The following is a 15,408-nucleotide window of genomic DNA, read 5'->3' as shown; positions in this document are numbered from 1 at the left end:
TAACTGATGCGAAGGTTTAAAATTTTCAGCGAACTATTCAGGAGTGGTACTGAAATGCTACTTAAGTAATTCAGTCTAATTAACAGACATGACCAGATATGCCAGTGTTATTGTAACTGCTTTAAATTCTATACGTTTCCTTTAAAAGGTTACAAAATCTGGTCTTGCTTCATGAAGAAATGTCTTAGAGTGAGTGTTCTAAGGTTTGTTAAGATATAAAGATAGTTTGCCTAACGGCCAACTTTCACAAGTATTGCCAACAATTGATTCAATTTGTTCCTTTCTCCACCTGCCTTTACAGATTCTTAAACACATGTTGAAAGATTGGTTATGAGAGCCAGACAGATTATAGAAGCCAGACAGAAAAACAGGGGTGGGGGAAGGTCATGAAAGTGAAAAGCTATGTGACAATGAGAGAAAATGCCAAAATGAGAACAGGATCATGCAATTGAAAAAAAAAACTCACCCCATCAATTCTATTCTTTCTTTCTCAAAGGTATTCAGCCTCTGCTTTATCAACTTGGGTGAAATTAGGTACATTTACAATGTATGGCACATTATGGTAAGAATTTATATCCTATTACACTGTGGTATTAGATTTTGTAGCACCATCGTATAATTGAAGGAAAATCTTTAACATACATGTGGGAGATTTATTGTAACAACAGATGCTGGCAAATAAAATATAAGTAGACATGGTTGCATGATTTTCAACACCTTTTTGTAATAGTTTAATGTAGCCCAATGGTAATTTAAGTCTAAGTGATGCATTTTATTGCCAACCTGCTCTATGTTGATCCAGTCAGGAATTCCAATGTTCTTAAGTGCATTGACAGAATGAGAAAGTTTGCACAGTGCAAATGGGTTGAACAGGAGGTGCGGGATTTCATTTCTACAGGTCCACACATTAAGGAGATACTTTACCAGGGTTAGAAATTAAAGAGAACAATTACATATTTCTGATCATTTTGGAGAGCAGGTTCCTTTGATAGGAGCTATTTTTGGCTGAGCATTACACTGATGGATGTCAAGGATGGTAAGATGCAAATGATGGAAGAATGGGTATTATTTTATACATTATTATGAACCATTATTTTATGCATTAGTAATTTTACAACATGTTTATATTCTGCAAGTGCAATACATTATAGATGGCTAGCACTTACACCAAGTTAAATACTTTCATCAAATGCCAAGACTTCCAGGCTTGCTTACCACGCTAGGAGCTTATTCATACCTGGTCCTTATTGCGCATAAATTCACTCTCTACTGATCACAAGCTAGACCGCTTGGCAGCTGTCCACACAATCCTTTGAAAGCACAAACTCTACAGATGCTAGTTTAGTTTAGCTGGCAGCACATTCAGTTCTTGGTCAGACACTTGCTGATTTGAGCCATACAATCGCAGATTTCCACTCATAATCTGAAGTGATGTCAAAGGTGCCATCTTCCGGATGATAAACTAATGTCTTCCTACTTCATTCTGTCACTGATGTGGGCCTAAAGAAAGTTCTACAGTCTTATGTGAAGAGGACAAAGTTTGCCTGATTACAAATTTTCACATTGAGGACCTGCAGTGCACAGCTGTCAAGAATGTGACACCATCTTCTTTAATTAAGATCCATTATTTTTAACTCTGCTTCATAAAGAAAATAATGATTTACCCTGAGTATTAATAGCCCAATGGGAAAGGCTAATGACATTTACAAGTTCTGCAAATCAGTGAGTACTGACTGTTAAAGTAAAATGAAAAAAATTTCTAGCTCCCTGTCAAATCTTCAGGCACCAAATGTTTTACAGCTTATTACTTCTGAAATGTAGCATTACATTGTTAAATAACAGCAATAAAAGTAATCTGTTGTGATTTATATTTAACAGGAAATATAAGCAGTATCAATAGCAAGATGGGCTTTGAAAAGGATTAGTCTTCTCTCTTTCAGCATCTCCATAAGAAAACAGCAATACATCTAGTGAGTCAACAGAAGTACATCAGTTAGCTGGTCAGCGAGATCAGTTTGAAGAACTAATCAAATCAATTGATCTCACAGTTCCAGCTCCCCGGGAACTTGCCAGCAATTTTTGTTGCTGGACCAGTCAAAGACCAATGTAAGCTGGTCAAAAACACCCTCCCAAAGCTAACAATTTTTGCAGAGGTGAACAATAAAGCCAATCTAAATCAATTTTTAACAATCCTATTAAGAGCCAGTACATCGGCAATCCCAGCAAAGCTGCCAATTTGAAACTTAGTATCACACTACGCCTGTGTTTATATTCTGACATCAGCACAATGGTTGCTTTTCCTTGAGTCACAATATATGTTTTCAAGTTCTTTATTTTAATTTTTAATTTTATTCTAAACACCACCCCAAAACCTGTGTTATACACAGAACATTGAATATCGAAAAGTACAGCACAGTACACGCCCTTCAGCCCTCGATGTTGTGCCAACCTTTTATCCTACTCTAAGATCAGACTAACCTTCATTGTACTATCTTCCATCTGCATACCCAAGAGTTGCTTAAATGTCCCTGATGTAGCTAACTCTACTACCATTGCTGGCAATGCATTCCATGCACCCACCACTCTCTGAGTAAAGAACTTACATGTAACATCTCCCCTAAACCTTCCACCAATTACCTTAAACTTATGCCCCCTTGTGATAGACATTTCCATCTTGGGGAAAAGTCTCTGGTTATCCACTCTATCTTTGCCTCTCAACATCTTGTACACTTCTATCAAGTCACCTCTCAATCCTTCTTCACTCCATTGTGAAAAGCCCTAGTTCCAGCAACCTTTCTTCATAAGACATTCTCTCCAGTCCATGCAGCATCCTGGTAAATCGCCTTTGTACCCTCTCTAACACTTCCGCATCCTTCCTATAATGAGGCGACCAGAACTGAACACAATATTCCATGTATGGTCTGACCAGGGCTCTATAGAGCTGCAGCATAAACTCATGGTTCTTAAACCCAACCCCCTGCTAATGAAAGCCAACACACCATATGCCTTCTTGACAACCCTATCAACTTGGGTGGGAACTTTGAGGGATCTATGGATGTGGACTCCAAATCCCTCTTTTCCTTCACACAACCAAGAATCTTGCTTTTAACCCTGTATTCTGCATTCAAATTCGATCTCCCAAAGTGAATCACTTCACACTTTTCCAGGTTGAACTCCATTTGCCACTTATCAGTCCAGTATTGCTTCAAGTTTTGTTAGTGGTTACCACTGAGTTAATATTTTAGTGTCTGAAATTCAACACTTCAATAAACTGAAAACATGCTTCTTTGGCTTTAAATATAATGCAAAAAGACAGATAATTAGTGTTTGCATTTTCACAACCAGAACTTCCTGAGGGTCTAATTAAATACTGTTTTTATATCTGATGCTTAAGTGTTCATGATAATAAAGATGGAACAAGTATTTTAACAGTTTGCTTACATTTGTAATTATGGTACATTCTGGCTCCTGAAGCAAGCAAGCTAAATGACCGTGAAAAATATCAGCTTTCTTGCACTTAGTTCAAGATTCCTACATCACACATAAATAGAGGAATTTACCTCGAGCCTCCTGCACCATTCAGTGATGATCAGTGACTTGACTTCAAATACCCAGCTTTATCCCATGCCTCATAATAACAAGAGGTAATAAAAACCTATAAATTTTGGTTTTAAAATTAACAATTGATCTAATATCCAATATAATTTACTGAAGAGATTTCCAAATCTCTACCATCTATTGCTGGTGAATTGTTTCCTAACATCATTCCAGAAAAGCTCTTGTTCTAATTTTAGACCACGTCCTAAACTCCACAAACAGCGGGAATGTCTTTCCTCAAACTATTCAAGTTACTCTGATTAAGATCTTAAAAACACTGACATTAATCTTGGAAACTACAAGGAAAACAATCATATTTTGTGCAATTTATCCTCATAACCTTTGGAGTTCTGGTTACAATTTGGGAAATCTAAGCTACAAATCCAAGACCAATATGTCCTTTTCAAGGTCTGCCTCATATTACTTAAGGAGTGCTCAAATCAAAATATTGTAGAGCCCTAATGAAACATCTAACTCTTTGTATTTTAATTCCTCGCACTATACAAAAAAAAAATTCCACTACATTAATGATTATACTTCATGGGCTACAGAGTGCTTTGGGACATCCTGCACAAATGCAAGAATTTTTACTCTTTACTTATAAATGTCTTAACATCAGTGTTGGTGTTAATAATTGAAATTAATTATAATTTGACAAGAGTAGTGGAATTAGACCAAAGTAACATTGGGAATTGGAGAATGAATTCAATTTCCTTTTCTATTATTCTGTTTCCTTTATCCCTCTCCTTTTCTGACTAATTTAGTGAATGAACAAAAAAAGTCAAGATTTTTTTTTATTTCTAACGGTATCTCAGCTAATGCTAGCTGTGAGATCTTAGAAGGTAAACCTGAAATTAATTCCGCAAGTGTCAAAATCACTTTGCACATCACCTGCTTGCATTATTTTCTACCTTGAATTTATTTGCTAACTCTTTCAATTTAAGCTTATTCTAACGTGTTGTTGAACAAAGAGACCTTGGAACACAGGTTCATAGTTCCTTGAAAGTACAGTGGCAGGTAGATAGGACAGTGAAGGACGAGTTTGGTATGCTTGCCTTTATGAGTCAGTGAATTGTGTTTAGAAGTTGGGAGGTGATATTATGGCTGTATAGGACATTGGTTAGGCCACTATTGGAATACTGCATGCAATTCTGGTCTACCTGCAGTAAGAAGGATATTGTGAGACTTGAAAGGGTTCAGAAAGGTTTTATAAAGATATTGCCAGAGTTGGATGCTTTGAGCACAGGGAGAGGCTGAATAGACTAGGGCTACTTTCCCTGGAGCATCGGAGGCTAAGGGGGAACCTTATAGAGGTATTTGAAATCATGAGGGGCATGGGTAGGGTAAATCGATGAGGTTTTTCCCTCGGGATGGGGGAGTCCAAAAACAGTCAAAACCATAGCAGTTTTAAAAGGAAGAACAACAAACAAAGGTAGCACATGGTGAAGTCAGTGCAGGAGGGAGTGAGAAAGAAACTGACACAGCAGTGAACCTGCACAGTTCCTGCCTTTGCTGTTTTAATGCATGTATCGCTGGACACCGGAGTGTGTCTGGGAAAATTAACAAATAGTGAAATTCACAACTGATCTTGGAGGAACTCTTTGGGCAAAGATCACAGTAGAGAAGCAGATAAGTGTATTATTTTTAAGTGTTTCCTACAGAAAGTCTGCAGTAGTGCATAGAGTGGGTTCTTTCTTGATTGTATGTTTTTTGAGATATGTCTCTTCATTAAACTTAAAATATAAGCCATAAATATTAATTTAACCTGGGGCAGTGTTTTTTAGAGGAATAAGATGGTGTTATTTTCTGGGTCTGTAGATTGTGAGGGAGCAAAATGGCCTTTAAGAGGGTGATATGCAATTCTTGTCAGATGTGGGAGTTTAAAGAGAGTTTAGGGGTTACTACGGATCATATCTGCAATAAATGCTGTTGGTTGTGAATCTTATCAGATCGAATGGATCGGTTGGAGACAGTTAGAGGCAATGAGGAATTTGCAACAGCAACAGTATGTGATGGATGGCAGTTATAGGAAAGGGGAAAACTCTCAGGTACAGTCACATAGATGGGTTAACTCCAGGAAAGGTAAGCGAGGTGGGCAGCTATTGCAGGAGTCTTCTCTGGCTATACCCATTTCAAACAATTATGGTGTTTTGGAAAATGTAGGGGGTGATGGATTCTCAGGGGAACGTAGCACGAACACCCAAGTTTCTGGTATTGAGACTGGCTCTAATGCAATGAGGGGTACGTCGATTCTCTAGTCCAAGGTACAGACAGACGTTTCTGTGATCAGCACCAAAAAATCAGAATGGTGTGTTGCTTCCCTGGTGCCAGGATCAAGGATGTCTCAGAGAGGGTGCAGAATATTCTCAAGGGGGAGGGGGCCAGCAAGAGGTCTGTATATGGAACCAATGACATAGGAAGGGAAAAGGTTGAGATTCTGAAGGGAGATTACAAAACGTTAGGCAGGAATTTAAAAAGGAGGTCCTCGAGAGTAGTAATATCTGGATTACTCCCGGTGCTACACGCTAGTGAGGGCAGGAATAGAATAGAACAGAGGAATGCATGGCTGAGGAGCTGGTGTATGGAAGTAGGATTCACATTTTTGGATTATTGGAATCTCTTTTGGGGTAGAAGTGACCTGTACAAGAAGGACGGTTTGCACCGGGATGAATATACTGGAAGGGAAATTTGCTAGAGCTGCTCGAGAGGATTTAAACTAGTAAGGTGGGGGGGTGGGGCCCAGGGAGATAGTGAGGAAAGAGATCAATCTGAGACTGGTACATTTGAGAACAGAAGTGAGTCAACAATCAGAGTAGGCAGGGACAAAGTGGCACTAACAAATTAAACTGCATTTAGTTCAGTGCAAGGGGCTAACAGGGAAAGCAGATGAACACATAGTTAGGTACATCGGACTGGGATATCATAGCAATGATGGAAACATGGCTCAGGGATGGGCAGGACTGGCAGCTTAATGTTCCAGGATACAAATGATTAGATTAGATTAGATTAGATTAGATTAGATTAGATTACTTACAGTGTGGAAACAGGCCCTTCGGCCCAACAAGTCCACACCGACCCGCCGAAGCGCAACCCACCCATACCCTTACATTATGGTGTTTTGGAAAATGTAGGGGGTGATGGATTCTCAGGGGAACGTAGCACGAACAGCCAAGTTTCTGGTATTGAAACTGGCTCTAATGCAATGAGGGGTACGTCGATTCTCTAGTCCAAGGTACAGACAGACGTTTCTGTGATCAGCACCGAAAAATCAGAATGGTGTGTTGCTTCCCTGGTGCCAGGATCAAGGATGTCTCAGAGAGGGTGCAGAATATTCTCAAGGGGGAGGGGGCCAGCAAGAGGTAGCATTTTTCGGTGCTACAGGAAGGATAGAAAGGGAGGCAAGAGAGGAGGGGGAGTGGTGTTTTTGATAAGGGATAACATTACAGCTGTGCTGAGGGAGGATATTCCTGGAAATACATCCAGGAAAGTTATTTGGGTGGAACTGAGAAATAAGAAAGGGATGATCACCTTATTGGGATTGTATAGTCAGAGGAAAATTGAGAAGCAAACTTGCAAGGAGATCTCCGTTATCTGTAAGAATAATAGGGCGGTTATGGTAGGGGATTTTATCTTTCCAAACATAGACGGGGACTGCCATAGTGTTAAGGGTTTAGATGGAGTGGAATCTGTGAAGTGTGTATAAGAAAATTTTCTGATTCAGTATGTGGATGTATCTACTAGGGAAGGTACAAAACCTGAAAACGTGTTGCTGGAAAAGTGCAGCAGGTCAGGCAGCATCAAAGGTGCAGGAGAATTGACGTTTCGGGCATGAGCCCTTCTTCAGGAATCATTCCTGAAGAAGGGCTCATGCCCGAAACGTCAATTCTCCTGCACCTTTGATGCTGCCTGACCTGCTGCACTTTTCCAGCAACACATTTTCAGGTTTTGTACCTTCCCTAGGAGAAAGTGAGGACTGCAGATGCTGGAGATCAGAGCTTAAAATGTGTTGCTGGAAAAGCGCAGCAGGTCAGGCAGCATCCAAGAAGCAGGAGAATCAACATTTCAGGCATGAGCCCTTCTTCAGGAATCATTCCTGAAGAAGGGCTCATGCCCGAAATGTTGATTCTCCTGCTTCTTGGATGCTGCCTGACCTGCTGCGCTTTTCCAGCAACACATTTTAAGCTCTGATCTCCAGCATCTGCAGTCCTCACTTTCTCCTAGAAGGTACAACACCTGACCTACTCTTTGGAAATAAGGCAGGGCAGGTGACTGAGGTGTCAGTGGGTGAGCACTTTGCGGCCAGCGACCATAATTCTATTAGATTTAAAATAGTGATGGAAAAGGATAGACCAGATCTAAAAGTTGAAGTTCTAAATTGGGGAAAGGCCAATTTGATGGTATTAGGCAAGAACTTTCAAAAGCTGATTGGGTGCAGATGTGCGCTGGTAAAGGGATGGTTGGAAAATGGGAAGCCTTCAGAAATGAGATAACGAGAATTCACAGAAAGTATATTCCTGTTAGGGTGAAAGGGAAGGCTGGTAGGTAAAGGGACTGCTGGATGACTAAAGAAATTGAGGGTTTGGTCAAGAAAAAGAAGGAAGAATATGTAAGGTATAGACAGGATAGATTGAGTGAATCCTTAAAGAAAGTAGGAGTATACTTAAGAGGGAAATCAGGAGGGCAAAAAGGGGACATGAAATAGCTTTGGCAAGCAGAATTAAGGAGAATCCAAAGGGTTTTTACAAATACATTAAGGACAAAAGGGTAACTAGGGAGAGAATAGGGCCCCTCAAAGATCAGCAAGGCGGCCTTTGTGTGGAGCAGCAGAAAATGGGGGAGATACTAAATGAATATTTTGCATCAGTATTTACTATGGAAAAGGATATGGAAGATAAAGAAAGTAGCGAAATAGATGGTGACATCTTGCAAAATGTTTTTATTACAGAGGAGGAAGTGCTGGATGTCTTGAAACACAAAAAAGTGGATAAATCCCAAGGACCTGATCAGGTATACCCTGGAACTCTGTGGGAAGCTAGAGAAGTGATTGCTGGGCCGCTTGCTGAAATATTTGTATCATCGATAGTCACAGGTGATGTGCCGGAAGAGTGGAGGGGGGCTAACATGGCCTCCAAGCCCTGCGTTTTTTCCTCGCCAGACGTCCCCAACAGTACCCTTCCACCGACACTCTCATTCGTTTGGCCAAACTGGTGCTCACCCTTAACAATTTCTCCTTTGAATCCTCCCACTTCCTCCAGACCAAAGGGGTAGCCATGGACACACGTATGGGCCCCAGCTATGCCTGTCTCTTTGTTGGCTACGTAGAGCAGTTGATCTTCCATAATTACACCGGCACCATTCCCCACCTCTTCCTCCGCTACATTGATGACTGCATTGGCGCCACCTCGTGCTCCCGCGAGGAGTTTGAGCAATTCATCAACTTCACCAACACATTCCACCCTGACCTTAAATTTATCTGGACCATCTCTGACACCTCCCTCCCCTTCCTGGACCTCTCCATCTCCATTAATGACGACCGACTTGACACTGACATTTTTTACAAACCCACTGACTCCCACAGCTACCTGGATTACATCTCTTCTCACCCTACCTCTTGCAAAAATGGCATCCCCTATTCCCAATTCCTCCGCCTCCGCCGTATCTGCTCCCAGGAGGACGAGTTCGACCACAGAACACACCAGATGGCCTCCTTCTTTAGAGACCGCAATTTCCCTTCTTACGTGGTTAAAGATGCCCTCCAATGCATCTCGTCCACATCCCGCACCTCCACCCTCAGACCCCACCCCTCCAACCGTAACAAGGACAGAACACCCCTAGTGCTCACCTTCCACCCTACCAACTTTCGCATAAACCAAATCATCCGCCGACATTTCCACCACCTCTAAAAAGACCCCACCACCAGGGATATATTTCCCTCCCCACCTCTTTCCGCCTTCCGCAAAGACCGTTCCCTCCGTGACTACCTGGTCAGGTCCACGCCCCCCTACAACCCACCCTCCCATCCTGGCACTTTCCCCTGCCACCGCAGGAACTGTAAAACCTGCGCCCACACCTCCTCCCTCACCTCTATCCAAGGCCCTAAAGGAGCCTTTCACATCCATCAAAGTTTTACTTGCACATCCACTAATATCATTTATTGTATCCGTTGCTCCCGATGTGGTCTCCTCTACGTTGGGGAGACTGGGCGCCTCCTAGCAGAGCGCTTTAGGGAACATCTCCGGGACACCCGCACCAATCAACCACACCGCCCTGTGGCCCAACATTTTAACTCCCCCTCCCAATCTGCCGAGGACATGGAGGTCCTGGGCCTCCTTCACCGCCGCTCCCTCACCACCAGACGCCTGGAGGAAAAACGCCTCATTTTCCACCTCGGAAAACTTCAACCCCAGGGCATCAATGTGGACTTCAACAGTTTCCTCATTTCCCCTTCCCCCACCTCACCCTAGTTCCAAACTTCCAGCTCAGCACTGTCCCCATGACTTGTCCGGACTTGTCCGACCTGCCCAGCTCCTTTTCCATCTATCCACTCCACACTCTCCTCCCTGACCTATCACCTTCATCCCCTACCCCACTCACCCATTGTACTCTATGCTACTTTATCCCCACCCCCACCCTCCTCTAGCTTATCTCTCCACGCTTCAGGCTCACTGCCTTTATTCCTATTGAAGGGCTTTTGCCCGAAACGTCGATTTCGCTGCTCCTTGGATGCTGCCAGAACTGCTGTGCTCTTCCAGCACCACTAATCCAGAAGTTGGCTAACATGGTGCCACTCTTTAAGAAGGGTAGTAAGGACAAGCCAGAGAACTATAGACTAGTGAGCTTGACGTCGGTGGTGGACAAGTTGTTGGAGGGAATCCTGAGGGACAGGATGTTCACATATTTGGAAAGGCAAGAACTGATTAGGGATAGTTAACACAGTTCTGCGCATGGGAAATCATGTCTCACAAACTTGACTGAGTTTTTTGAAGAAGTAACAAAGAGGATTGATGAGGGCAGAGCAGTAGATGTGATCGAAATAGACTTCAGTAAGATGTTTGACAAGGTTCCCCATGGGAGACAGGTGAGCAAGGTTAGATCTCACGGAATACAGGGAGAACTAGCCATTTGGATACAGAACTGGCTCAAAGGTAGAAGACTGGAGGCCTGTGACCAGTGGAGTGCCACAAGGATCGGTGCTGGGTCCTCTCCTTTTTGTCATTTACATAAATGATTTGGATGTGAGCATAAGAAGTATAGTTAGTAAGTTTGCAGAGGACACCAAAATTGGAGGTGTAGTGGACAGCAAAGAAGGTTACCTCAGATTACTACGTGATCTTGATCAGATGAGCCAATGGAATGAGAAGTGGCAGATGGAGGTTAATTCAGATAAATGCAAGGTGTTGCATTTTGGGAAAGCAAATCTTGGCAGGACTTATACACTTAATGGTAAGGCCCTTGAAAGTGTTGCTGAACAAAGAGTGCAGTTTCCTAGCTCCTTGAAAGTGGAGTCACAGGTAGATAGAAAAGTGAAAAAGGCGTTTGGTATGCTTTCTTTCATTGGTCAGAGTATTAAGTACAGGAGTTGGGAGGTCATGTTGCGGCTGTACAGGACATTGGTTAGGCTACTGTGGGATATTGTGTGCAATTCTGGTCTCCTTCCTCTCGGAAAGATGTTGTGAAACTTGAAAGGGTTCAGAAAAGATTTACAAGGATATTGCCAGGGTTGGAGATTTGTACTATGGGGAGAGGCTGAACAGGCTGAGGCTGTTTCCCTGGAGCGTCAGATGCTGAGGGGTGACCTTATAGAGGTTTACAAAATTATGAGGGGCATGCATAGGATAAATAGACAAAGTCTTTTCTCTGGGGTTGGGGAGTCCAGATCTAGAGGGCATAGGTTTAGGGTGAGAGGGGAAAAATATAAAAGAGACCTAAGGGACAACGTTTTCACTCAGTGGGTGCTATGTGTACGGAATGAGCTGCCAGAGGAAGTGGTGGAGGCTGGTACAATTGCAACATTTAAAATGGATTTGGGTGGGCCTATGAATAGGAAAGGTTTGGAGGGATATGGGCCAGGTGCTGGCAGGTGGAACTAGATTGTGTTGGGATATCTGGTCAGCATGGACGGGTTGGACCAAAGGGTCTGTTTCCATGCTGTACATCTCTAAGACTCTAGCATAGAGTAGAGGTGAGAGGGGAAAGATTTTAAAAAGACCTGAAGGACAACTTTTTCACAGAGAGTGGTGCGTGGATGGAATGAACTGCCAGAGGAAGTGGTGAAGACTGGTACAATTGCAGCATTTAAAAGGCATCTATATGGGTATATGAATAGGAAGGGTTTGGAGGGATATGGGCCAAATGCTGAAAAATGGGACTGAAGATTTATTTAGGATATCTGGCCAGCATGGGCGAGGTGGACTGAAGGGTCTATTTCTGCGCTGTACACCTCTGTGACTCCACTGTTATGTCTTCCACTCCCAGAAAACTCTTAGCAACATTCAAAGCCATTGTGAAAATCCAATCCATACAATAAACTCATCACAACATTCCTGTGTTGTGTTTTGCACCTCATATACTAATTTCTTTAATTGAGACACAGATCCCTCTTAAATTACTTCAAATGCTGTTCAAGAGCCCTACTTTTCCAGCACCGCACTCTTCAACACTACTCGTTATGATCCCAGCTTGTGGGCTGACTGAACAAGATAGATCCCAGAATGAATACTAGCCTGATTGAACATTTTAAAAATTTTAGTTAACTTTTGGGATGCCTCACAGCGCCAGTGACCCAGGTTCAATTCCAGCCTTGGGCCATTGTCTTTGTGGAGTTTGTACATTCTCCCAGTGACTGCGTGGGTTTCCTCTGGGTGCTCTGGTTTCCTCCCACAGTCCAAAGATGTGCAGGTCAGGTGGATTGGCTCTCGGGAATTGTCCATAGTGTCTAGGGATGTGTAGGCTAGGTGAATTAGCGATGGGAAATGCAGTGTTAAGGGGATGGGCTGGGTCTGGGTGGGATGTTCTTCAAAGGGTCAGTGTGGACTTGAAGGGCTGAATGGCCTGCTTCCACACTGTCAAGATTTTATGAACATGGTGGTTATTCACGGAAACATGGCCACTTGAGGATGCGGATTTTCTTTATCAGCAGAACAGTAGTTTATTACACAAAAAGCAAAAACAAAACAACCAGCAGCTAGTAGCACAATATTTCAACCTAAGTTTCCAACATCACTTTAAGAACAGCACAGAACAGGAACAAGCCTGTGCCAACAAAATTTTTAAATTAAAAACCTTCTGCCTTTATGCAGTCCAAGTTCCTCTATTCCCTGCCTATGCCTATATCTGTCAAGATGTCTCTTAAACATTGCTATTATATCCCTCTCTACCATCTCCTTTGGCGGTGCATTTTACTCACTTACCAGCCTCTATGTAAAACACCTGCCTCACACATTTCCTTTAAACTTTCCCCCTTTTACTTTAAACCTATGTCCCCTGGTAAACCAAGTTTGTACAATCTCTCCTCATAGCTCATACCTTCCAAACCAGGCAACATCCTGATAAACCATTTCTGTACCCTTTCCTAAGCCTCTACATCCCTCTGGTAGTATGGTGACCAGAAATGTCCCTAATATTCCAAATATGGCCCCATCGAAGTTCGATACAGCTGCACCATGACTTATCAATTTTTATATTCTATGCCCTGACCAATGAAAGCAAACATGGCGTAGGCCTTCTTGACCACCTTATCCAATTGTGTTGCCACTTTCAAGGAACTGTGGATCTCTGCCTAAATTCCTCTATACGTTACTATAGAACTTTCATACATGATTTGTCATAAAACTGAGAGCTTAAACTTTCTCAGATTTCAAAAATCTGTCAACTCTCACCAAACCCACTTAGTCTAGAAGTTGAACAAAGCTTTTCTACAAAGGTAACTTATTCCCTTAATGGCTATAAAACGCTTCTGTGGAGAAAACTATAGAACTTTCATACATGATTTGTCATAAAACTGAGAGCTTAAACTTTCTCAGATTTCAAAAACCTGTCAACTCTAACCAAACCCACTTAGTCTAGAAGTTGAACAAAGCTTTTCTACAAAGGTAACTTATTCCCTTAATGGCTATAAAACGCTTCTGTGGAGAAAAAAAAGACTGAATTTGTTTCTGTCTTCAGTTAGGTGTCCACTGAACTGTCATAAAATGTTTCAAATCTTTTTTTTTCTAAATCAAAAAGTCAATTCATGATTCTAAACTGGAAATAAGTGAATACCTTCAATCTTGACTACACTTGTAAATCATTCCAGTATAAAAAAAGTCCATTCACACTCCAGGAGCTCTCTGTTCACAAAACACATTAGGCCAGAGACTTCCAACTATTTTATTATAAGTCCCTTCAACAAAAGTAACAAACATCCACTTCTTACAGATCCTACACCTGCCATGGCATTCCATCTCCAGTTTCTTCAGGCACTCAGAATCCTGAATTGTAGTAGGTACACTGTAGAAGGTAGTCCTGCGCTACATTTTAAATAAATTTTATCTAGGAAACAAAAAAAATTTACACTGGCACTCAAAGTTCTCAGAAAAATGGAATAGCAAAGAACTGAATCCGTTGCAACTCTCATGAAATTGTTCCACAGATTAAAGCCCAGCAAGCAATACCATATAGTGAAACAAAGGCAGCACAGGCACTGTATCCTGAGGCAAACATTTTACAAAAATAGGTTTTGTTTACTGAAGTTAATCTCTATTGTATTTATATTTTCCTTCACATTGCAATTCTAGTTATCAAAAAAAAGGTTGAGTAGAACTAAATCAATATAAATTCAAGGTCGAGTTCAAGCTATAAGGTACATGGGTGAATTAAATGTTATGCTTCCTGCCAAACTCACTAGCAACTGCCTGTTCTTGTGCCAAATTTGCTCGAGCTATTTACAAATATTTAAATAAGAGTTTGAGTGTACAAAATTTGCAGTAGGTTCTCTTTTGCTGAGACTATGCAATCACACCTTCCAAAAAAAAAGGAGAAAAGGAAGCTACACTCCTTCCAGACATTTGAAATAAAGGCAGCAGCCAAAGGAAAGGCAACTCCCAGAAAAAAAATGCTATTTTCCTGGCAGTGACAGATACAGCTTAAAAGACAGAAAAAAACTGGCTACAGAATTTATTTTGTTCAATAAATTTGAAGGAGAAGCTCTCATTTTCAGAATTAGTTTTCCAACATATTCCATTAGCTCTTTCAGCTGAAGAATTAAAAATGGAAAACTAGTCTGGATTTTTTGTTGCCAATCACTCGAACATAGGACTGGATTTTCCCACTTGCAGCTGAAGTGTGTTGGTGCGAAAGTTGTGTAGCATCAGTTCATCTTGGGCTGGATTGCATTTTCTCTCACTTTTCACCCCATTCATTTTGCAACTGTGACCTTGGGTAAGTTCCACAGGGAGTCGTCTGGCCAGACAGGTGCTAGCCACTGGTGAAACTTTTCGATTTACATGCCTCTGGTGCCATATTTCAACCCCGGCTGCATACCATTTTAGACACTGCAAGCCAGCGACAGCCCTCCAAACTACACTGTCTGACCCTGAAGTTGTCACAGAAGAAAGGTAACCTAGCTCGCTCCGACCAAGGCAGGGGTCTAGAGGTGCAGGTCAGTGAGATAGTGGGCATGAGGGCAGACTCTCTGCAAACTATCAACTGCCAAGACCATGCCAGCCTGCAGACCAGGAGTATTATGGGTCAGAGCAGCATCCTTGGTGAAAAGGGACATACAGCAATACAGAAAGAAGATCAACGACCTTCTACACTCTGCAAGACTAAGTT

The 15,408-nt window shown here is 42.0% G+C and overlaps 1 protein-coding gene across 4 annotated transcripts in view; it reads right to left on the bottom strand.

Annotated features, from left to right (window-relative positions):
• Window positions 1-15,408, bottom strand: part of fam171a1 (family with sequence similarity 171 member A1) — a 194,290-nt gene that overhangs the window by 53,860 nt on the left and 125,022 nt on the right. The window lies entirely within an intron of this gene.

This window comes from Chiloscyllium plagiosum, unplaced genomic scaffold (assembly GCF_037043375.1).
Source record: "Chiloscyllium plagiosum isolate Xiang-an unplaced genomic scaffold, Cpla_swu_hap1 HiC_scaffold_5, whole genome shotgun sequence".
In the NCBI taxonomy this organism is placed as follows: domain Eukaryota; kingdom Metazoa; phylum Chordata; class Chondrichthyes; order Orectolobiformes; family Hemiscylliidae; genus Chiloscyllium; species Chiloscyllium plagiosum.
The sequence above is the reverse complement of the archived record's forward strand: the minus strand, read 5'-3'. Positions and strand labels throughout refer to the sequence as shown.